The sequence below is a fragment of the Cebus imitator genome, unplaced genomic scaffold (assembly GCF_001604975.1).
Source record: "Cebus imitator isolate Cc_AM_T3 unplaced genomic scaffold, Cebus_imitator-1.0 Scaffold236, whole genome shotgun sequence".
NCBI lineage: Eukaryota > Metazoa > Chordata > Mammalia > Primates > Cebidae > Cebus > Cebus imitator.
This window is the reverse complement of record NW_016107551.1, coordinates 690,677-714,379: the sequence shown is the minus strand read 5'-3', so window position 1 is coordinate 714,379 and position 23,703 is coordinate 690,677.

The window sequence follows — 23,703 nt, the reverse complement described above, 5'->3', positions numbered from 1 at the left end:
AAGTTGGGCTATGTTTCTACCTGAACATCTCAACATTTCCCCATCTCAAGCTTCCCCCTTAAACTATTTTGTCAAACTGGGCCAATGTACAAAGTCAGTCATTTAGATGTACACACGTGTGAAAATACGCATCCAGGGTCTAAACAATAATAGAAACTTAAAAACATAATAATTCAAGCATCGAAAAATGAAAATTGAGCCTGTATTATTATCATCATTGCTAGCTGTTTTTGCTTGTGTGCTTTCTTTTTTAAATTTCCTAATTATAAAATTAATTTACAGACAAACTGCTACATATAAACTTAAATTGAGAAGAGAGGAGTCTTATTTAGAGGACTTTCAATTAGAGGAGTCAGATTGCACACAAGAAAACATGCAAAAGCCTTTTAATTAATTAAAGAATCACCAAACAAAAATTACAGAGAATGAGCTACAGGGTATTTCCTGTTGTGAGGTAACTTCTAAATTATCAAAATCTATTTTCTTATGAAACTATGAATGTACTCTTTCACTATCACTTCCTCAATTGTTACTGTTAGTCAAATAGTTTCAGAAATGTAAGATGCTGGCTAAATCCTATCATTTTGCTTCTGTGATTAATGAGAGCATAAAAAGTAAATTGCCCCTAGTAAGTAGTCAAGATGAATTTAATGATATAAATCCCCATACAGGCTTTAGTCTTCCAAGAACATGGTGGACTAAGTGCTCTGAGGAACCCTTTTGCTTCAGGAAAGAAGAAAAAAGCAAACTAAGTCATAGACAGGAAAAAAGAAAATATGGATGCATTGTTAGTTTCCTTAAAGGTAAGAAAGATTTCCACAAACACCCTGATCCCAAACATGTATAAGTTGGTATAAATTATAAAGAAGTGGCATTGGTGGGACTGTGAATTAGTTCAACCATTGTGGAAGACAGTGTGGCGATTCCTCAAGGACCTAGAAATAGAAATTCCATTTGACCCAGGAATCCCATTACTGGGTATATATCCAAAGGATTATAAATCGTTCTACTATAAGGACACATGCGCACGAATGTTCATTGCAGTACGGTTTACAATAGCAAAGACCTGGAACCAACCCAAATGCCCATCGATGATAGACTGGACAGGGAAAATGTGGCACATATGTACGATGGAATACTATGCAGCCATAAAAAACGATGAGTTTGCGTCCTTCATAGGGACATGGATGAACCTGGAAACCATCATTCTCAGCAAACTGACAGAAGAGCAGAAGATCAAACACCGCATGTTCTCACTCATAGGTGGGTGTTGAACAAGGAGAACACATGGACACAGGGAGGGGAGCACTACGCACTGGGGTCTGTTGGGGGGAAATAGGGGAGGGACAGCAGGGGCTGGGGAGTTGGGGAGAGACAGCATGGGGAGAAATGCCAGATATAGGTGATATCGAGGAAGGCAGCAAATCACACTGCCATGTGTGTACCTATGCAAGAATCTTGCATGTTCTTCACATGTACCCCAAAACCTAAAATGCAATAAAAAAGAAGTGGCATATGTGGGAAGTGGCAAGTGCTTGAAGGTAGATCAAAAAAACTCCTGTATTTGGATTACAAACATTTCAGCTAGCATATTGGTGGAAAGCTGGCATTGAGGCATAAGTATAATCCCTCAATGGGAGCACAAGTGTACCAGATTTGAAACACATACAGGATTGAGGAGAGGCAGACTCAAACCTCCATCTCATAGTCTTTTCAATACACCACACTATGGCAGTAAAGACAAGACTCTCTACTGCCTAATATCCATTACTGAGGGTCTTTTAGAGCCACCTTGTAACAAGGCACCAACCACAAGTAAGGACATATCTAGGTCAAGATGACCAAGGGATAGTGAGACTATATGAGAGATCTTTCTGCACTAAAGAATCACTCTCCTATTAAAGAAGAAGATGGAGTTAATGATTATTATTTCTAATAATTGTAGCAATGTCTTGTGATAGTGCTTAGTTTCTGGGAGGTTTTGACATGTGCTAATGAGGACAAGGTTGCAGGTTTAATGGACATAAGGGTAAGTTAATTTCAGTCCTGCCACTGACACTGTCAGTGAGGACCCATGATCATAAAGTCCACATATATTGGAAATGTTGCTGACTCAGGTTAACCCATCACTCTTATAACAATACTCCATAGTACTGGTGTTAGCAAGAATGAGGTTGACATCAACACAAATGGGTCCATTCCTACCAACCTTGCCTAGACATTGTTCCAGTTGCTAGACTCTAAGTTCAATAAGGACACAGTTTAGGTCTCTCATTCATTACTGTACCCTGAATGCTTAGCTGAGAGCCTAGCTTATAGAGGGTAACCCTTTTATTTTGGATAAATGGCTAAGAATTAATTTACAAATATTTGGTATAATATTTGGCAAGGAGCCTGGCAACAAGGGCTGGACTATGTTAGCAGGTTTTTCCATAAATGTTGTGATCTGTGGAAGGTATTTAACCTTTCAGTATCTCATCACACTTTTCACTTACAAAGTGAGGTTTGGATACATATTTCACCAGATTGTTATAAGAGTTTATGAACTATAAAGTGCTTGATAAATATTAGGTATTATGACAAGTTTAGCACTTAGGCAGAACTGAATGCAAAAATATAAATGAGGAAAGAAATAAAACAAAATGACAATTACTTAGTATCCACCAATAATATTCTAAACACTTTTACAAAGGCTTCACAATATAAACTAGGCAATCGCTTTATAAAATGAATATTACTGGCACTAATTATCAGGAAAAAAGCATAAGCCTCAGGTAGAGATTGAAGCTGACTTGGTTGTATACTTTCCTTGTCTCCATTTCTCTGTATCTCACTGCTTCCTGGTGCATGTGGAAGACAGAGAACAAGAATATGTAAACCAGAATTAATTGCTTAATTTTGTAGCACCAAATATAATATTGGAATTTGGAAAAGGGGAAAACAAATGATGCCAAGAAATATTTTATAAACAAAGCAGGATTTTAACCGACATCTGAAGGATGGATGGAATTTTTTTTATCTGAGTAAAGAGGCAAGGCTGTATCAGTCTTCAACTTATGTGAAGCCCTTGGCTCCCATGAAGGAATGGAAGCAGACATAAGTACTGGGGATGGAGGGATCTAGCTTGAAGACCTGGGGAGACAGTATAGGTAAGTCAGGGAAATAGAGTTGTCATACTTTCCTTAACTTGGGTTATACGCAAAAAGATTGATCCCTTTCTGCACCAAGTACCTACATTACAAAGTTAAGTGTGAGAGTTAAGATGTGTCACTGAAGAAGCTGGCAGGAGCACAGCCCACCTCATACTTCCTCATGGCAATTCACTGAAATGTTACTGGGATAGATGAAAGAGATGCTGGAATCCCAACAATATGTGTAAAGTAGTGTGAGCCAGTTTACATGGATATTAAATAAGATGTTACTATAGAATCTTTGAAGATTTAGGGATATTCAGAAAACAAAACATGAGTTACAGTTCACATAATCTAGTCACAGCTGCTCATATGCTTAGCTCACAGGCATTGCTTTCACTACAGTAGCTGAGTGCCTGAGCCTTATGTGGTGTCCCTTAATTGAAACCCGTATTTTCATAATTTTAATGTCTGGTTGTACATCAGAATTACTCATAGATACTTTAATAAACCATACAGATCTGATTATTCACCACTACTCCAACATTCTGATTTACTTTATCTAGGGAATCATGGAATCTGGAGTTTGAAAATTCTCCCTTGATAAGGCTAAGGCAAGGATAGTATTGATACCTACTGGCATAGATAATCCACAAATTCGGATCCATGTGGCTCATGAATTAATAACATATTTAAGAGTTGGTATGATTCCTCTGGTTCCATGCATCCTATCTTTGGCTTTACATTATGGTTACATCATGTTTTTCCAATAGGAGTTTTGTAGGACCAGGGCCATTTTGATATAGGAACACAGATTCCATATTTCTAATTAAACTTATTTTGTCATGGTTTTAGCTAACAAAATAGTCATTCAGAGTGTTTACCCCAAATTTCCCTAATATTAATTAACATCATAGACAACCATGGCATATTTAACAAAACTAAGAAATTAAGACAGATATATTTCTACTACCTGAACTCTAGACTTTATTTAGACTTCACCAGCATTTTTCATCAATGTTCTTTTTCTGCTGCCGTATTCAATTCAGGATATCATACTGCATTTAACTGATTCTATATTTTAAACATAATTTTAAAGGTGATTTTGGTACAATCAGTCCTCACGCCTCCTATTTGTAACTGCTGACCTGATCTAAGCTGCTCAGTTTTGAAATACCAAAGCATATTCAGAAAGGGCTCAGTCTTGCCTCAGTTAATCTATCTCTTTGGCCAAAAAGATAAGGTTTATGACTCCTGCCCATCTCATCATTTCACACTGGATCATGACAGCGCTCCAGATGATTTCAAAAAAGCTGATGAAACCCCATGAAAATAAAACCGATCACCATTCTCAGTAGCAGTGAAGGGATTCCAAGACCCACCAGAACTTGTGTAGTCCTTAACTTCTTGATAATAGATTTGAGGGAGACTGCTTGACTCATTGTTTTATTAATTTATTGTATGAATTAATGAAATAAGAGTATATGTGATTGCAGACTCAACCACAAAAACACACAGGCATGCCCTTTACTCAATATTGCCAAAAACTCTATTTCAGTGACCTACAGACATGATCAATGGAATACTTCCACCTTTAAATAAGAGCAGCTAGTTTCAATACCTGGAAAGTAATGATGAAGCCTGAAGTTCTAATTCTTTCAGAAGTATAGAATAAATCTCTCAGAAGTGCATTTTTCTTTCCCCATTAACAGCGTCTTTTGTTTTCAAAAACATTTTGAAAACAGCGTCTTTTGTTTTCAAAAAATGTTTTCAAAAAAAAGCAATCTATAGAGTTGAGAAGTTTACAAACACATAACACAAACATGCACACATACATGTGGTACATGCACACATGCACAAACACACTGAACTCTCTACTCTGAATAGAAGACTAGTTGAAGTACATTCCCTCATGCTTTCTGATTACCGTGCTTTGATTCATCTAGCACTGCTTGGATAGATTTCACAACTGAATTTACATCTTAAGATGTAAATGGTCTAAACCATTGCACCTTAATAGAAATTTGTTTAATTTTCTTTTCTCAGGGTGTTGGAAGAAAACAAGAACATTCTTAGGGAAATATATATATAATCACAACATACAAAATATATTAACCCGGGTTTTATAGTTTTCAGAATGTCATCTCCTTATTTGAGTTTTACAACAATCCTGAGGGATTCTATAGATACTTCTTGTCTGTACATACCTCCCCTTAAAATTCCAGGTATTATATAGTTCTCTTGAGTAGTAAAACCAACATCCATGAAATATTCATTTATTGTGTTTACAAAAAATCCACTGACTACTTACTATATGCCAGTAATTCTTCTGAGTTCTGGTAAGAAAAACATTTTTGTTAACTTTAATATTTGAAACCCTTGAGAAATTTATATAACAACAAAAATCCAGAGAGTGTTATTAAATAACCTTTATAGTGAAATAACAGGAGTTCTTTAGGGGTGCTGGATCTGAGCATTGAAAGTTATTTTGCTGCTTGACTTCTCAATTAACTTTTGACTCATGCAAAAAAGAGGCTACCTCATGATAAAAATCAGAGCAGTGACAATGCCTGGATCCAAATTCTCTTTAGCCAAAATAGCTAGTGGATGTTAAGCCCCACCTAAATCTAAGATTAGTTAGATGATAGAGCTGTCAATGTCATGATCTGCTGAGCTTCATACATTTCCACTAATTTATGTTCTGCTGAACTATTGACATTGAATGAAGCATCTAACATCCTGATATTAATCCCTAGGTACTTAAAATGTTTACAGCTGTCTGTTAGATTAAAGACCATCTAACCCAGCTCGTTTATTTACAGATGGGGAAACTGAGACATAGAAAAAAGAAATGGCTTATTCAAGGTCACTGGATTATTTGATCATGAGCTCAAACTACATCATAGCTCTCCTAACTCCCAGTGCATAATCAGTTTCTACTTACTATATACACACTTTATGCTTATTGCTACTTTATAGCTATTTTACACTAATAATGATAAATGGTCTCATAGATTTGCAAGATTTGGTCTTGCGGTTCACCATAGAATTTGTAGCTTAATAAGTTATCCCAGGTGATTCCAATGCACCTGCTCTGATAAAGCTTCACAACCAATGATGGACAATTTCAATTCCATTCTCTCTTATCAGAGACAAGAGTTATTATTTCCTTGGAGTTACTTTTTAATTATAAATATTTCACTATATATTATAACTTAAAAAATAATGTTTAATCTACTATGTCAATATTAAGATTCAAAACAGCCTGGGATGTTTGTGTAAAATTCCCAACATATCTTTAAAACACTATAGCTAGAAAAGGTAAGTGACAATGCTCCAACCACAAAAGGTGGAAATTAAATCAATAAGGCATCTTATAAATATTTAGGTCAACCATTTCTTTGACATGTGGCTCAGAGGAAATAAGAGACTTGTTCAGGATCACATAGTGATGTTATCAAATGCTGTATTTATCTACATGAGTAGACTGTGTGGCTTAAACAACAGACATTTATTTCATCAGAGTTCTTGAGGCTAGAAACCCATAACCAAGGTGCTAGAAAGTATGTTCTAGTGAGGGCTGTCTTTCTTGTTTGCAGATGACTGCCTTATTACTATGTTATCATACAACTTTTCCTTTGTGTGTAGATGGAGGAGAGAGAGAAAGAGAGAGAGAGAAAGAGAGAGAGAGAGAGGAGAGAGAACTCCGTCTCTGGTGTTTCTTCTTAAAATGGCAATAACCATATCCCTTATGGCTTTATTAACCTTAATTACTTGCACAGATGTTTAGATGTTTCATCTCAAAGCCACACTGGGGCTGGAGTTTCAACATAAAATTTAGAGAAAGTTGATTTACAAACATTCAGTCTATAGCAAATATAAATTCCGGTTTCCATATTGATATAGAAAAGATACAGCTTCTAGGGAATAGGAAATATGCATTTTGAGTACTTCTGCATTATCGTATATTATAGGGTGTTTTACATTGGTGTCTTCACTTCAGTGTGGGCTTAGGGTATTTTCTAGTTTTAGCTTACATTTTAACATTCTTACATTCTGAAAATACAGGGCATGATAGAAAATAAAGTGGGTATGGAGAAGGAGGGTAGCACATGCTGCTTGTACCAACTTGCCCAAGCCTGTTGCAAGCATCTATCCACAACTCTGGTCAAGTGATGTCACAACACTAGCAATGATATGTGTATTTACACATGGATGGGTCACACCTAGCCAAGAGGGTGTGTTACACTATGAAAATTGGCAAACATCACAGATCAAGGCTAACACTATCCTGGAGAACAAATTGTTAAACATTTGCCAACATGCTACTGAATATATTTGGTCAGTAATTCAAGTATGTGTGTGGGGAGTGGGTGGATTACAGCTTATGATGGAGTTTTAATCTGAAGATTGAATGTTTATGTATATTGTGAGCCTATTGGAGAACGGCATAAAAAATATCATGATATTGACGGATAGTGGAGAACATTCACCCCTGGTGGACGTTAATTCCTCCATCTGTAAAATGGGATGAATTAAACTGAAGGTCTAAACTCTTCAGTTTAGCACTGACATTCTTTATATAGAAACTTCTGAGGTAATATTGCAGAAGTGGTTAAAAGAAAGCAACTTCATGTTGGTGGGAGTGTGAATTAGTTCAACCATTATGGAAGACAGTGTAGCGATTCCTCAAGGATCTAGAACTGGAAATACTATTTGACCCAGCAATTCCATTACTGAGTATACACCCAAAGAATTGTAAATCATTCTATTAGAAAGACACATGCACATGTAAGTTTATTGCAGCACTATTCACAATAGCAAAGACTTGGAACCAACCCAAATGCCCATCAATGATAGACTGGATAAAGAAAATGTGGCACATATACACCATGGAATACTATGCAGCCATAAAAAGGATGAGTTCATTTCCTTTGCAGGGACATGGATGAAGCTGGCTACCATCATTCTCAGCAAACTAACACAAGAACAGAAAACCAAACACTGCCTGTTCTCACTCAAAAGTGGGAATTGAACAATGAGAACACATGGACACAGGGAGAGGAACACCACACTCCAGGGCCTGTCAGGGGGTGGTGCACTAGGCTGTGTATAGCATTAGGAGAATTACCTAATGTAGATGACAGGGTGATTGATGCAGCCAATCACCATGGCACATGTATGCCTATGTAACAAATCTGCATGTTCTGCACATGTACCCCAGAACTTAAAGTACAATTTAAAAAATAAATTAATTTTTTTAAAAAGAAAGAAAGCAACTTCAGAATTTAGCAAAATTTGATGTAGGCCTAGACCCAGTTCTTTAATCACAGTGTGACCTTGGGCAAGTCACTTAATCAGTCTTAATTCTCACCTTTCTATCAAGATGGTAAGGTTGGTGTACTACTTCCCCATAGAACTATTGTAGAGAGACTTAATTAGATAATGAGGTAATAGGCTCAGCACACTGCTTGGCATTTAAGTCGTCGATCCTTATTATTATTATTCCTACTACTAACTACTGTTACTACTGCTATCACTCTACAAATACTAGCTATTACTACTAATAAACTTCCTCACTTTTCCTGGTGCACAGCAGAAGTTGGGAGACCTGAGGCTATGGAGGCTACAGCTGTTTTTGGCTCAGTGCAGTCAATATTCTTTTTATTACAAAGATCCAAATTAATAGCCCCTGACACGAGGTTGGCACCTTTCCTATGCCAACAAGCTTGAAGTTACAAAATCCAAACTTACGAAAGCTTACTTGTGAGCAGAGAATTACCAGCAATTAAGCAGGTTTCACTGTGAACACCTCAGTGGAAATCAGTCTCTCCAATTGATTTCTTCTGACAGCTGACTATGATCTGGAAACTAAATGTGGGTTTCCAGGGAAGAAGACAGGGATGATTTCAGAATCTGAAACAATACTTGAAGTTTGCAAATATGAAACTGCATATACTTAAAACACGTTCAGAAATGGGACCTGGAAGACATATATGGGCAGAAATGTGTGCAATTCGCATATTAAACAGGAAATGGATACATCTTTAGGAAGACATTTAGAGTTGGAGAGGAATACTACATAAGTACAGAGATCTGAATTTGCAACTTTTCCATACTCTTTTTTAGAGATAATTTAGCCTATAATCAGATATAGATTCTTCATCTGTCATATAATATAACCTGCTTTCTCAAAATTTGGAAGGATTAAATTATGCGATCCATGGAAACAACATATCATAGTGACTGGAACATATTATGACATTAGTAAGTAAAGTTTTTAGGTTTATTATTACCAGGATTACCATTTCCTGCTTCATCTCTTCTTTCTTTTTCCTTCTCCTAACTCTTTTCCTTCCATCATTGTAATCATCAGCATCGCTCTCACTCTCTTCATCATGATCTAACATAGACAAAGCCCTTATTGTGGACTGACACTCTTCTTATTTAACATTTATTATAACCCCCTAATGTAGGTGTTCCATATATTCCATCAATGTTATTTTACAGACTAATAAATGGGGGATCCAGAGAAGTAAAGTAATTAGCACAAGTCCACATCACCAGTTTGGTGGTAGAACTGAGTTTTAAATCTAGGTACCTTGACTTCAGAAATAATGTGTTTCCAAACATTTATACATGCATATATTTGCTAATCATTGCAAAAATACGAATTCTCTGAAGTCCTTATCAGAATCATTGGCCTTAAGAGCCTAATCTCACTTTGGTCATCTGGCTATTTGAGTGGGGAATTGAATATAATTATTACTAATATTTTATTAATCTATTAAAAAATAAGAGCTACATGGATACCTTTGAAAGATGCTGACAATTCAAGATGTAGGTTAATTCATGTACAAATATTTAGAGATTGCTAACCATATGTTGGCTACTAATCTTAATGAGGGGGATAAAGGAGTGAAGAAAAAAAAGACTTGGCCCGAGTTTCCCTGAAACATATCCTAGTGGGAAGAAACAAACAATGAACTAACAGGAGGTTTGGAAACTTTCTTTCTGTAAATAGCTAGACAATAAATATTTTATGCTTTGAGGGCCATATGGTCTCTGGTTTAGCTACTCAACTTTACCATTATAGTACAAAAGCAGTCATAGGCAGCACTGAAATAAATGGCTGTGTTCCAACGAATCCCGTTTAGAAAAACAGGTGACTGGGCAGATTTGGTTTTCAGGCTATAGTGTGTTGACTACTAAATTAACACATAAATAAACATGTAAGCCACAACAATATTAGTTAGTGGTAAGTGCTGAGTTCATAATGAATATAGGAAATATAATAGACAGTGACTTGGTGGTGTCTTCTTTACAGTGTATGGATTGAGAGGACCTCTTGAAGAAGAAGACACTAGCAAACATTGTAATAAAATGAGGAATACATGGAAAAATCAGAAGAAAGAACATACAGAGAGAATATAGAGTCTAGAAGAGAAAGTCCTAGAATTTCCTAAGGAAGAAGGACAGGAAAACATACATTTAGAAAGATGGGTAGTGGACAAATGTTAAAGGAATTTATAAATTAGATTAGTAAGTTTTAATTTCATTATAAATGAGATGAAAATTGTAGGGGAGTTTTAGATGACAATGTGACATAATGTGTTTTGCATAAGAAAAGTTACTATGAGGAATTCTGGGAAGACGGAGAAAATGGCATAGGTGTGTTCTCTTTTAATCTCCATCTACAGCAGATAATTTAGATAGCAAAACCAAGAAATGACTGGGTTACATGGTGACAAAATGAGCTCACCAGATATTCTCAGAAATACTGAACTATATAAGCAAATTGCCAGCATCCACAGGAGCTACATAATACCAACATTTGTGTTACAGAAAACCCAGGGAAGCAACAGGAAATCAAAACCCAAAATAGTCAACAGAGATTCCCTAGAAACACAGCAGGTCAACTGGAGGAAAGAGGGTGAAGAGAGCTTGGCCAGATGGTTGGAAGGAGGCTACAACAAGGGCTACTGGAGCTTCAGCAGGTAAATCACACTGAACACGTGATTTAACCAGTGCTTCTTTCTGGGAGGAGGCCTCACACTCACGAGAAATTGCTTGAAATGGAATAAAAACTGTGAAAAACAGTGACAATAAGGACAAAGGAAAGAAACTTTAAAAAAAAAAGTGGAGAGGGGAACAGAACCAGAAAATCTCAGAAAATAAGCTACTGTATTTTTTAACATTCTATTATTATAACAATTGACAGAGCTCAGAAAAGTTAAAGAAAAAAAGCTACACCAAACCATATTTCCATTTAAAAGTTCAAAAAAACTAATCTCACATTAAATATAAACAACAGAAATATATTGAGATTAAATTTCACACATAGTTATTACAAGACTAAGGAGCATCAGGAACATACACATCAAGAATTTCAAAGAGCGTGCACACAGAACAGAGCAAAACTGTAAACTATCTCTGCATACAACAAAATAAAAGAGATTTATAAATGTTGTAAGAACCCAAACACAAGGAAAAGTCAGAATGGAAAGAACACAAAAATGAATTGATGAAATAAAGGGAAATATAAAAGTAAAAAGAATTAATTTGACATATGAAATCCTGACCAGAAGAAACACAAGATTCAGTAAACACGTCAAAGAATCCTTTAAGATAAATAGATGGCATAAAGGAGGAAAAAGAAAGAAATTAACAAAAATAAAAATAATCTGACATAGTGACAGATATTGAGATAAGCCAAGATCTATTATACATACTAAAGTCACTAACAAGAGAAAAACCCTCACAGGAACAGAACAAATAAAGAAAGTTGCAATTCAATAAGACTTTCTTTAAATAAAAAAGATTTTAAACTATATATTGAAAATGTATATTACTTACCTGAGAATATTGACCCAAGAAGATCACACCAAGACATATTCCTATAAAACTGCCAGACTAAATAAGAAAAGTCCTTTGGGCATCTAAGCAAACAGATCAAGTGATTTATAAAGGAAAGAAAAATCATCATCGAACTTTTCAGCAGCAATTCCTTGTGTCAGAAGAAAATGGAATAATATATTTAATACTTAAACACAGAATAAGTGAGCTAAGAATTGTTATCCAGCAAGATTGATGCTGAATTACAAAGAGAACAAATCATTATCAACCGACAAAAACTAAGGGAATGTTCTTCTAACAATCTCGTCATAAGGAATCTACTAAAGAATCAACTTCTTCCAACCAAAATATAAAAAATAAAACCCTTGAACTAAGAACTAGTAAATAGCACAAAATGTGTAGTTACTTGTAGAACTAAAATAATATAAGGTTTACTATAAGGGAATATATTGTGTAAGAACTATGCCCAGACAATGAGAGTATATCAATAAAAATTAAGAGAAGAGAGAGTGAGAGCAAATAAGCTCTTGTTTTTTAATTGCTCTGAGTGGTGGTAATATTAATATTGTTATTCTAAGAATACTGTGTAGATAATGTGGGATGAAGTAAATGAAAGCATATGAACTACTTTAATTATATTATCCCATATATCCTCAAGAATCAAGATTCTTTCTTTGCAAAAAAAGGATGATGCAGATATTATATGTAAGAAGTGAAGCTTTTTTAAGAAAAAGAAACAAATAATGGCCCCATCATTTTAAGTTTGAGTTGAAAGTGTCACTATAATGCTTTTTCCCTATATTTGTTTATAGATATCAATATCTATATTTACACCTATATAGTTTTTTTTTTCTTTTTGTTCTGTCCAAAGAAGAGTAATTAGCAATAACTAGAGTAGTAATGATGAGCACAGGTAGTATACAGATTGTGGCTTCAAAGTACCATTTTTCACTTAATGAAAAAAGACAGCAAACTTTTTTGTAGAAATGGCTACCATCAGGTTTGAAAATATTCAAGATGATCCTAGAACATCTTGTCATTCTGGATATTGGCGAAACAATCAAGACTCCTAAAGACATGTCAAATAGATCCAAGAGGCATTCATCAGGAGGATCTCACTGCCCAAAGAGGAGACAAGTGAGTTTCAAAATGAATAGTAATCGAAATTAATTGAAACCTATCCATGAGTTTGAGATGATATTTAAAATAAAATGAAATAGCAGCAAAAACTAATTGGTTACATTTGGAGGATAATAGGAAACCAAATATTTACCTGAAAATCTGGTAATTAAGGGGAAACAATTAAAATGTCTAGACTACCTTTTCCATATGAACTGGGCCACTGTCTGATCAAACAGTAAATGAAGGAAAAATTTCTTTTTAAAATTACTCCAACTCTTAAACAAAGATAGAAATAAAATAATGTTAATATAAATATTTGTCAGCTAAATTAACTAATGGATTCTGGCATTGAGCTGTGACAACTGAGAACATCTCAAAAAAAGAAAAAAGGCAAGAAGACAGATGAAAGCACACAGCACCTCCTCTAGTCTTACCAAAGGGATTGAACATAAGTGTGATCAGGACTCTGGATCCAGCTGTCAATTTGCAGGGCAAAGGAATATGTTGACCTGCACCACGACCATGTAATTAACAAAAGCCAGACTGTGGGAAACTCTGCAAGTCAAGAGCTCTGGGTTATTCAGCAAACAGATTGTATGTAAGAAAAAAAAAAAAGTAAGGAGATGATAGTGGTTATAGATTAAAAGAGTTTAATAAAGTTAAGTTAAAATATTAGCAAGAATAATCACTGAAGTCTGGTGACAAAACCATTTTTTAAACACACATAAAGAAGGGATTACTATAAAAGTTAGGGTAGTGGTTGCTTTTGGTGAAGGGAGATATTTGAACTAGAAACAGCCAAATACATAAAAGGGCTTCTCAAGTGGTTGGCAACGTTGTATTTTTCTCTTTGCTAACGGTTTTAGAGATATTTGCTTTATAAGGATTCATTAACCTCTACATTTATTTTGTGTTTTAGTATCTGTTTGTGTGTGTGTTTGTGTATATTATAATATATATAACATATATAATATATATTATGATATATATTATATATAATATACATATATTATAACTTATATATTATATATTATATTGAATATATTATATTATATATATTCATAAATATATATATTTACATATATGTTATATATTATATTAAATATATTATATTTATATATATTATATATATTTATATTACATATATTTAAATATATTATATATTTTTATATATTTAAATATATTATATATATTTTATATATTTATAATATATAATTTAAATACATTTAAATATATTATATATAATATAATATATAATATATGTAATATAATGTTATAATATATGTAGATAATAGATATTATATATATTGTATATTGTATATTATATATAATATATATTATGTTTTATATATATATATATATATATATATATATATATATTAGTTGGTCATCTGTAAGGAGATTAGCTTAAAAGGAGTCAAGGATAAAAATAGAGTCAGGACTGGGAGCTATGGCAGCCGTTCAGACATGATGATGAAGAGAAGGTGTTTATCAGGATTTCCTGTTGTTCTTAAGAGAAAGAAAAAAAATCATTTAGGTTGAATTATTCTTTTTTTGTAGAAAAATACTAAAGCTATGGAAAGGGATGTGGAGACAGATGTGCTGTTAAGAGTGTTTTGACAACACTAAACACCTTCCTTCTTGACCGAGGTTTCAAAGTTAGCACCTTTGGGATTCTGAGCATGTTGGCAAAATAGCTACTTTTTTTAAAGTGAATGAGCACAATCTAATAAAATTTGAATAGCTACCAAATTTTTTCCATCACACTGCTTCAATAGGACATTGAAGGGTCATAATGCCCAACTTACATTTAACACTTTTTCTAGTCTACTTGACTTATTTTATACTCATTATACTTATTTTATACTTTGTATACTTATTTTCTACATATTAGTTTATAATGGAGAAAACATTTAAATTTGGGGAAAAAAGGTTTAACAAGGTATTGCCTACAGGTGTTCCACAAATCCATTAATGTAACATATATTATAGGTTGCTAGCTTCTAGAGAAATACCTTGTCTTTTTTACCAGTGGGTTTCATGCTATATCCTCTAGATAGCCTTGTGCAAGAAGATGCTGTGTAAGTATTTGATAAATTAAATCCAAATTTAGATGCAAAAAATAAACTTAATTATTATAAAACTAAGTAATACCCACAATGACATTAAACTGGTAATTTTCATAGCAAGATCGCTCTTTACATTTTCTCTCTCAAGGTGAATATTTTTATTATTACTAAAGTAGCCAGAAATGATAGAATGTTTGAGGTTGGGAACTAGGAAGACAGGAAATTAAACCTGGGAGTGAGATGGAATTGAGTTTGATGCCTGATTCTAGTACCTACTAGCTTTGTCAAGTTGAGGAAATCACTTAGTACTACTCAAACGTAATTTCCACATTTGGAAATGCAAGTGAGGCAGGAGAGATCATTGTGAGTCTTAAAAAATAAAACCATGAAGCCTTTAGCCTATGGCTCTGTACTCCTATGCCAGATAAACCTTATTCAACTCATGTGAGTCCCTTTCTTTCTCAGGAATTATTTTATTTGTGAACCTTTTCTACCAGTTCTGAACCTAGCTGCCTTCTACATGATGGCAAAGCTTCGATGTATCACATCCTGCTGAGTGCTTTTGACCTTGAATGGGTCACCGTTGCCATCAGGACTGACATTTCCCAGTACATCCTGTGTAACTCTTAGGTTGATGCCAACATGACCTTAGTGGCTTCTGTAATAATCCCTTTCCTCTACACAGCCACCTGCTGTCAGGAGCTGCCTGTGCAGAAGTACCTGATTCTCAGTCCCATAAGAGCACTAATTAAAAGTGCACCAAATTAAACTTGTATGCATGAGAAACAATTAGCTCTATCTTTTGTCTCTTCATTCAAATCCATAATGCAGAGCAGCCAGGTGTCATGTTCAACAAACTTCCATCACTTGATGACTAGAGAAAGGAATGGATTTGGAAAAGCTCCAGAGACTTCCCTGGAGGTCTATTCTGGCCTTCCAGAATCACCTTTGCAGTGATTCAATTGTCACAATACCCCTTTCTCAGCATCTCCTTCTCCCATGTTTTTTTTCTTCTAAGAAAACACGTCTTGATATAGGTCTCTATGATCACTTTCTTCCCCTGGAGGTTTGCAAAATGTTTTAAACAAAATACCATACATGCTTGTCTAGCATGTTTTCACAAGACTCAAGACTGGTTCACCCCACTGTTGGTCTAACATTACACAGATGCCTTAATAGGACATATCCCTGTCATAGTTAATATACTTACTTAACCCTATGTCATCCATGATATTATTTGTTCAAATATGTGCACCAATTATTATATCTAGGCTTATTTCTTGCAGCTGACTGAACCTAACCCTTACGCTAATTCCAATAACCCAGCCTTTGCCTTATACTCTCCTATGTACAGAGAAACTTAATAAGATGCTCAGTTACCTGGTCCCTTTTAGAACTGGGCCATTAGTGTGAATCACTCCAGCCTCCTCTATCTCCCAGAACTGGAGAATGATTGTATTAATTCCTTAGTAATTCCTGGAGGATGACTGCCCTTAATTCCTTAGCAAAATGTTTGAGAATGCAAATGAACTTGAAATATGAAAACAAACCTAGTATGTTTCTGAAAATGAAATCTCAGGTAGGAGAGATAGTGAAAAGGAAAAAATGCAGGCTTCAGAACACACAATTCTGAGTTCAAATTCAGGTTTTGCTACTTTCCAGTCAATGATTTTTGGCATATAATATAACCTCAATGTGTCTCAGGTTCTCCACTTACTATTACATAAAATCATAATAAAATAATACCCATATAATGAAAGTGTTTTGAAGATTTGGGAGGATTTACGTAATATCTTTGCATGGTATCTGGAGTATGTGGAAGATGGTATTGCCAGTGTGAAGGAGGTAACTCTGGTTAAAAAAAAAAACAAAGATTTATGCTGAGCTGTTGTCTGGAAACCAGGCTGAGGGGAGGCCATGCTCCACAATGACGTGGAGTCATATCTCCACTTTCTTGTGATGACACTGTGAATGAAATAATTTAATATGATGACCACCTAGCTATGTAAATTTGTGGGATGAAATGAGAGTTTTCTTAGCAATATTTAGTTAATGGTAAGCACACAGCACAAGCGCCACCATCCCCCATCTTGTCACCAAGATACAGTCTACCACGTGGTCCTATGTTTATTTCCCGCTGAGTTGGAACATATTCTCAGAATTATTTTCAATTCTTAATTTATGTAAATAATTTATTACAACCTCTAGTCCATAGAACCTTTGGTCCACAGTCAACAGTAATAAGCTCAGCTTTACCTGTTTTCCTTGTCAAAAAAGGCATTCACAGGCACTCAGTCATGGGCAAACCCTCTGGCTTGCATGAATGACAGTCATAGTGAACAGGCCAGTCTGGCCAAATCCATATAGCAATGATGAGAAACATTTTTGATTTGCAGCACACATTCAAATAATAGAATTCCTGTCGTTTCACTTGAAGGCACAAAAAGACTCAAAATAATACTAAATGAGCCAGTAGCAATTACAACATAATCACTACCATGGAATAACAATGCCTCACAGAGTCTATAAAAACATCCACAGTTATTACACCATTCACTTGGTCATCCTTTGGTACTTCTTTGCTATTTGAGAACTGTTTACTACTCTGTAGAATGTTCTTAAAATTTCAGGAGACTACTCAAATGTTTTTATAAATGCCTGATTGTTCTTTTTGCTCATCTGATGTTTTATGCACCTCTTCCCTCTTATTGGCAGCACAAGGTCAGCATCAATGACTCGGCTCAGTGCTCCATCAGACAGCATCACTTCATGACGTGTCTTAGGAATTGTGGCCAAAGGAATTAGACGTCAATACCTGGTAACTCACCTGGGATGGACTTGCAGTGCAGCAGTGTGCTATCGGGTTTCATTGTTAGAGATAAACAAAGCTTCTGTCATAAATGAAAGGAGTTTGAACTGTTTAAGTCTTTGAACCAATGCTTTGGGGAGAGTCTTTGGGACCTAAAAGAAAAGGACAAAGCCTCAAAGAAGTCATCAGGACAAAAAAACTACCCATATGAGATTGAGGAGAAATTCTACTCTCTTCAGTATTTCTATCAGAAATACTGTTTTTGTTTTGTTTTGTTTGTTCATTTGTTTGTTTGTTTTTGAGATGGAGTCTCACTGCGTTGCCCAGGCTGGAATGCCGTGGTGGCAATCTCAGCTCACTGCAACCTCCACTTCCTGGGTTCACATGATTCTCCTCCCTCAGCCTCCTCAGTAGCTGAGATTATAGGAGTGCACCACCACACCCAGCTAATTTTTGTATTTTTGTAGAAACGAGATTTCCCCATGTTGGTCATGCTGGTCTCAAACTCCTGGCCCCATGATCCGCCCACCTCAGCCTTCCAAAGTGCGAGGATTACAGGCATGAGCCACGGCACCAGGCCCAGAAAGAGGTTTTAAAAAGCTCCCCATTAGATCTATCAAGAAGGACACTCCCAACAAGTGATTTCAGGTGGAAAAGATAATTCTACAGATAAAAAAGATCTAACTCACTAGAAGCTAGAACATAGGGTGGGAGACAATTCTAGCTGTTGCCTTTCAATTGCTATTAGTCCCTTTCTCCCAACTCCACAAGCTCCTGCCACACTGCCTGTTTTCTGTGAAAAGCCTTTTTCACAGAAAAAGTTCAGTTAACAGGGTTCTGTTTGTGTATTCAATTCAACTTTTACTCCTCACCTTATTTTACTTCAGGTGTGACATCTCACATTCTTGGATGTGAGACACAGATCAGTTGCAGTCTTGGATCTGGGACAATGATTGTAATTAATTCGTAAGGCAGTCAGGTGACATTATGAGTGCAACCAGGTGTCCAGTTAACATCTCCTATGCGCAGGGTGGTGAGAATGCTGTTAGCGATGGTGTCACAAAGTTTTGCTTCAGGTAGAAACCACTTCTTCTATCATAGGTTTTTATATTACAGGAGTTAGCAGTCATATTTTTACTTCCTCTGTTCACCCAAGCGTACATTATCATTGGAATGGGCTTCAATGTGATGGACTCTGCTTGTACTTTAGCGATATAGCATAAATTATGCCTTGTCCTTTGGTGTCCTATTGCCTTACACTTTACTTGGAATTTGGAGTCTCTTTAGTTATACGTATTTCTCAATCAGTTGTTATGTGTTAATTTTCATATGTGCATGCTGTTTTTACCCCATTCAGCCTCTTCTTGCTTCCTTATCTCTTTTGTCTTTCATTTTCTAATTTATATTAGCTTTAGTTTTCTTCTTTAACTACACTGGCATAACCTAATATGATTGAAATTGCCACTGTATTTATAAGTTTTCTATAATGCATCATATATGAGAACATTTAAAAGAATCGAATTCAGAAAATAAAAATCTCATTATGGATCCTGCAGCTTCGTGATCATATGTACCTCTAGGGGCTTTGGACCTCATCACCAGGTAAACTGGCTTTCTGTATTTCTGCATGATTTCTTAACTGAGCTCTGAACTTGATCATTTGCCTATGTCTTCTCAATAGACTCACCAGATAATAATTTGCCTGCTTGGAAGTTTTTATTATGTCCTCAAGTTTGTTCCTTCCTCATTGTCATGTTACTGGTACCAGCACCTAGAAAACCCTTTTGTACTTGTGTTCCCTTGAAGATCATTCAGAAAAGACAAAACGAATCTATTTGTCAGAATACTAGGGCATTTTGTTCATGCCTTTATGGCCATGCCATCATGAAGCTTTCTCTTTCTGCCCTCTTACCTCAGCACCATTATCAAAATAATGTATATCAAAAGAAAAACAGAGGTATTCATGAAGAAGGCTTCCTAATGCAATCTTGGCATTTCGTTGCTGTTTTGTTTGTTTTTACCTTGGAGACTTTATTATGCTGTAGGACTTCTACCTTTACATTCTACTAGTTGTCTACATTTCAGTGATAACCTATCAATATCCAGGGTATCTTTTAGGTCTTGCATTGTAGTGAATATTAACCTGTCAACCAAATATTATAGTTGCCTAAACCCTAAGAGTTAATTGAAGGGAAGGCTAAAATGGGTCTATGATATTACTGAGTTCACTTATTGAGAAATAAGGACATAAGACTAAAAGAGGTTGTAGGAGAATTTCACGCTGGAGATGACAGTAGAAAAATATTATGCGGCCTGATGCAGTGGCTCACACCTGTAATCCCAGAACTTTAGGAGGCTGAGGTGGGCGGATCAGGAGGTCAGGAGACTGAGACCATCCTGGCTAACATGGTGAAAGCCAAATACAAAAAATTAGCCAGGCATGGTGGCATGTACCTGTATCCCCAGCTACTTGGGAGGCTGAGGCAGGAGAATTGCTTGAACCCAGGAGGCAGAGTTTGCAGTGAGCTAAGATCGTGCCACTGCACTCCAGCCTGGGTGACAGAACGAGACTCCGTCTGAAAAAAAAACAAAGACAAAGAAAAAGAAAAGTATTGGGCAAAATTGTATTCCAATTTCCATGTGTTTAAGCAACATATTCAGAGTAATGCTTCTAATTATTTATGGACGTTGCCTGTAATGAAGCCAGATTTTAGAGCATGAGTCTTCCACTGAATTCTGAGCTTTAGACCCTATTGTGGACCCCAAGCCTCAGAAGCAGCAGCCAAGAAAGACTAAGATATAAGGAATTTATTGGCATTGGAAACAAGCAAAGAGAGCCTTCAGACCATGCGGCAGGTTGGAAACCTGTGGAAGAAAAGAGAGAAGGAAGGAAAACTGGAGCAGGAGGAATTTTAGACTGCATCACAGTTCTAAGAAAGTGTCAACTAGCCCCATGGGGAGACCTTGAGCCTGTTGAGTTTATTCTACTAGTTTCTTATCTCATTAGAGTAGGCCTGCTTTAATACCCCTAATGTGTGCAGCCATTGGCTGGGATAGGCACAGGAGAAGTGCAGTCTTGGGGGATCCATGGGGCAGTAGCTAGGGACATCAGCAAACTATGTGTCTGGCAGTAGGAGATCTGAAATTGCATTTTCCTAGCTGTCATGCCATGTCACTAAACAACAGTGAGATTTTGGATATCATCGTTGGAGATATTTTTGGCCCAAGGTATTTTTCTCATGATTTTAACTAGGTAGCATTTAATCGTACACTGACTTCTTAATGCAAATACCAAATCTCTGACCATAGAATTCAATTCTGCTCATGCTCCTGAGTATCTCGATGTCACATTACCCTGTTTTATTTTCCTCATAGCCAGAGTTCCTATCTGACATTATCTTATGTATTTGAATACTTGTCTACTGTGTGTCTTCTTCCCACTAGAGCAGTCGTGTAGCCTGACTTGTTCACTTCTGTATTGCCAATGCTCATACTGTACTCAAAAGTAATATCTAGCAAGAATAGTGTGCACTATAATATTGGTGTTGTAAAAGTTATTTTTCATTCTAATTCTACCCCTCATTGTAGACTACACTTCTTTAGATTATCCAAAACACCACACTGACCTCCCATATTATATACTGCACTGCTACAATGTTATTACAACTCTTTTTCTCAGTATTCTATGAGCTCCTCACAGGGAAAAGTCATGTTTTATATTGCTCACGATAGCGCATCACCTGTTGCGTGCAGGCAGTTGATGAGTATGGTAAATGGCAGAAATGTATGCAACTTTCTTAGTAAGCACTGTCTCTGGTATGTATAATACCTGTGGGCTAGGGGAATATAACATGTCTATTTGAGTACACATACAACTATGGAAAAAACACAGCAGGAAAAGACAGAAGATGGGTCTGATCATGGGCAGCCATAAGAACAACTGTGAGCAAAGTTTATAAGATGCCTTTTCTCTTTGCAGGAGGTGCATCCATTTGGTGATCAAATAGGAACAACATAGTCAGGTTTGGAGAGGAAACCTGGTGTTTGCTTTGTACTGGAGACAGGCCCTCAGGCTGCTGCCTTACCCTGGGGCCAGGAGTAGGGGCTGATTGTTCCAGGCTCCTTTCTTGTGGGAGCAACTGCTTTGTTCATTGATCAAAGTCACCTTCCATTCCACATCCTGCATTTCAGTGCCCCTTTGTCACATACTCCAGTGAGAGCCGCCCCCCCCCCCGCCCTTTAGGCTGATGCTATTTCCCACAATAGAAGAAGCAGTTGAATTTGGTTGCTGAGACTCAATCCTGTCACAATTTGTTCTTGACATTGCCTTCAGTTTTAAATTTCTGATTTAACGACTATTGAGTTTCATTTTTTAAAGAGAAAATGTACAGGGACTCTATACCGACGGGAAAAAGCAGTATGGCAAAATCAGGGAGAGCATTAATGTTAGAGAAATACAGGTTAGAAATTTAGCTCTACCATTACCTAACTGTGCTACCTTTGGAAAGTTACTTAACTCCTCTATGGATCACTTCCATATCCCCAATGTTTGAATTGCAATATCTATCACATCAGATTTTCCTGATAGTCAAGATGGTGAGTGTTTTTATAAACAAGTTCTGGTCCATACTATGCTGTACACATAGTGATCTCCTGCACTGTGTCTGGATTTGTTGTCCTATGCCTTTATAATCACCCAATGTTATGATTTGAATGATGGTGTCCCTTTTAAATTCATGCTGAAAATTAATCCCCAATGTAACAATATTGTATTGTGGGGCTTTGGGGAGTTCATTGAGTCATAAGGGCTACATCCTTATGAATAGGATTAGCATCCCTTCAACCTTGAGGTTGAAGGGAGTACTTTCTTGCTCTTTTTTTTTTCTATTTTGTCATGTAAGGAGACAATTTTGACCCCCTCTGGAGGATGCAGCAACAAGGTACCATCTTGGAAGCATAGCCTGGGGTTTCACCAGACACCAAATCTTCCAGCACCTTGGTCATGGACTATCAACCTGAACAACTGTGAAACATAAACCTTTGTTGTTTATAAATTAACCAATGTCAGGTATTTTGTTTTAGTAGCACAGATGGATAGAGGCACCCAATAAAGTGAGTGTACTACTAATAGAAAAGAAAGATCTTTGTCTCTCCTGACCCTGCCTCTGTATGTTTTTATATCACTGGAGAATATATAGGATTCTCTGACATAGTTAAGTGATGGCTCATAGAGGCAGTTATGAAGTAAAAGAAGCCTTTCAACTTATTTGTCAAAGGCCTTGCAAGCTTCTGCTTCAAGGTAGGTGAATCAATTAGGCAGTATTGAACGGGGAAAGTTAATCTGCATCCAAAGCATTTTACTGCACAAACAAGTTAAATAAAAAATCAAGTGCAGACCAATTGACTTTACCCCACTGAGGCTGGAATTGAAGAAGAAGAAACCATTCCCTGTCGATGTCTTCTAATCCTTTCTTACTTCTGCCTTAGAGAAGGAACAGAAAGCATGTGGGAATAAGAGACTGGGGGTTCCTGACATGTGACAAGCAGCAATGCAACTGTGATCATTAGCCTGGAGAATTAAAGACTCTTGTGAGTATCACTGCTCTTTTGGTGACTCAGTAGGACTTTTACCTAGAGAAAAGTTTGAGCCGATGGGCTTCTGTCACAGGGAAATCATTACTTCCAAAGAGCATTTTTCTTCTTTTTGCATGCATTC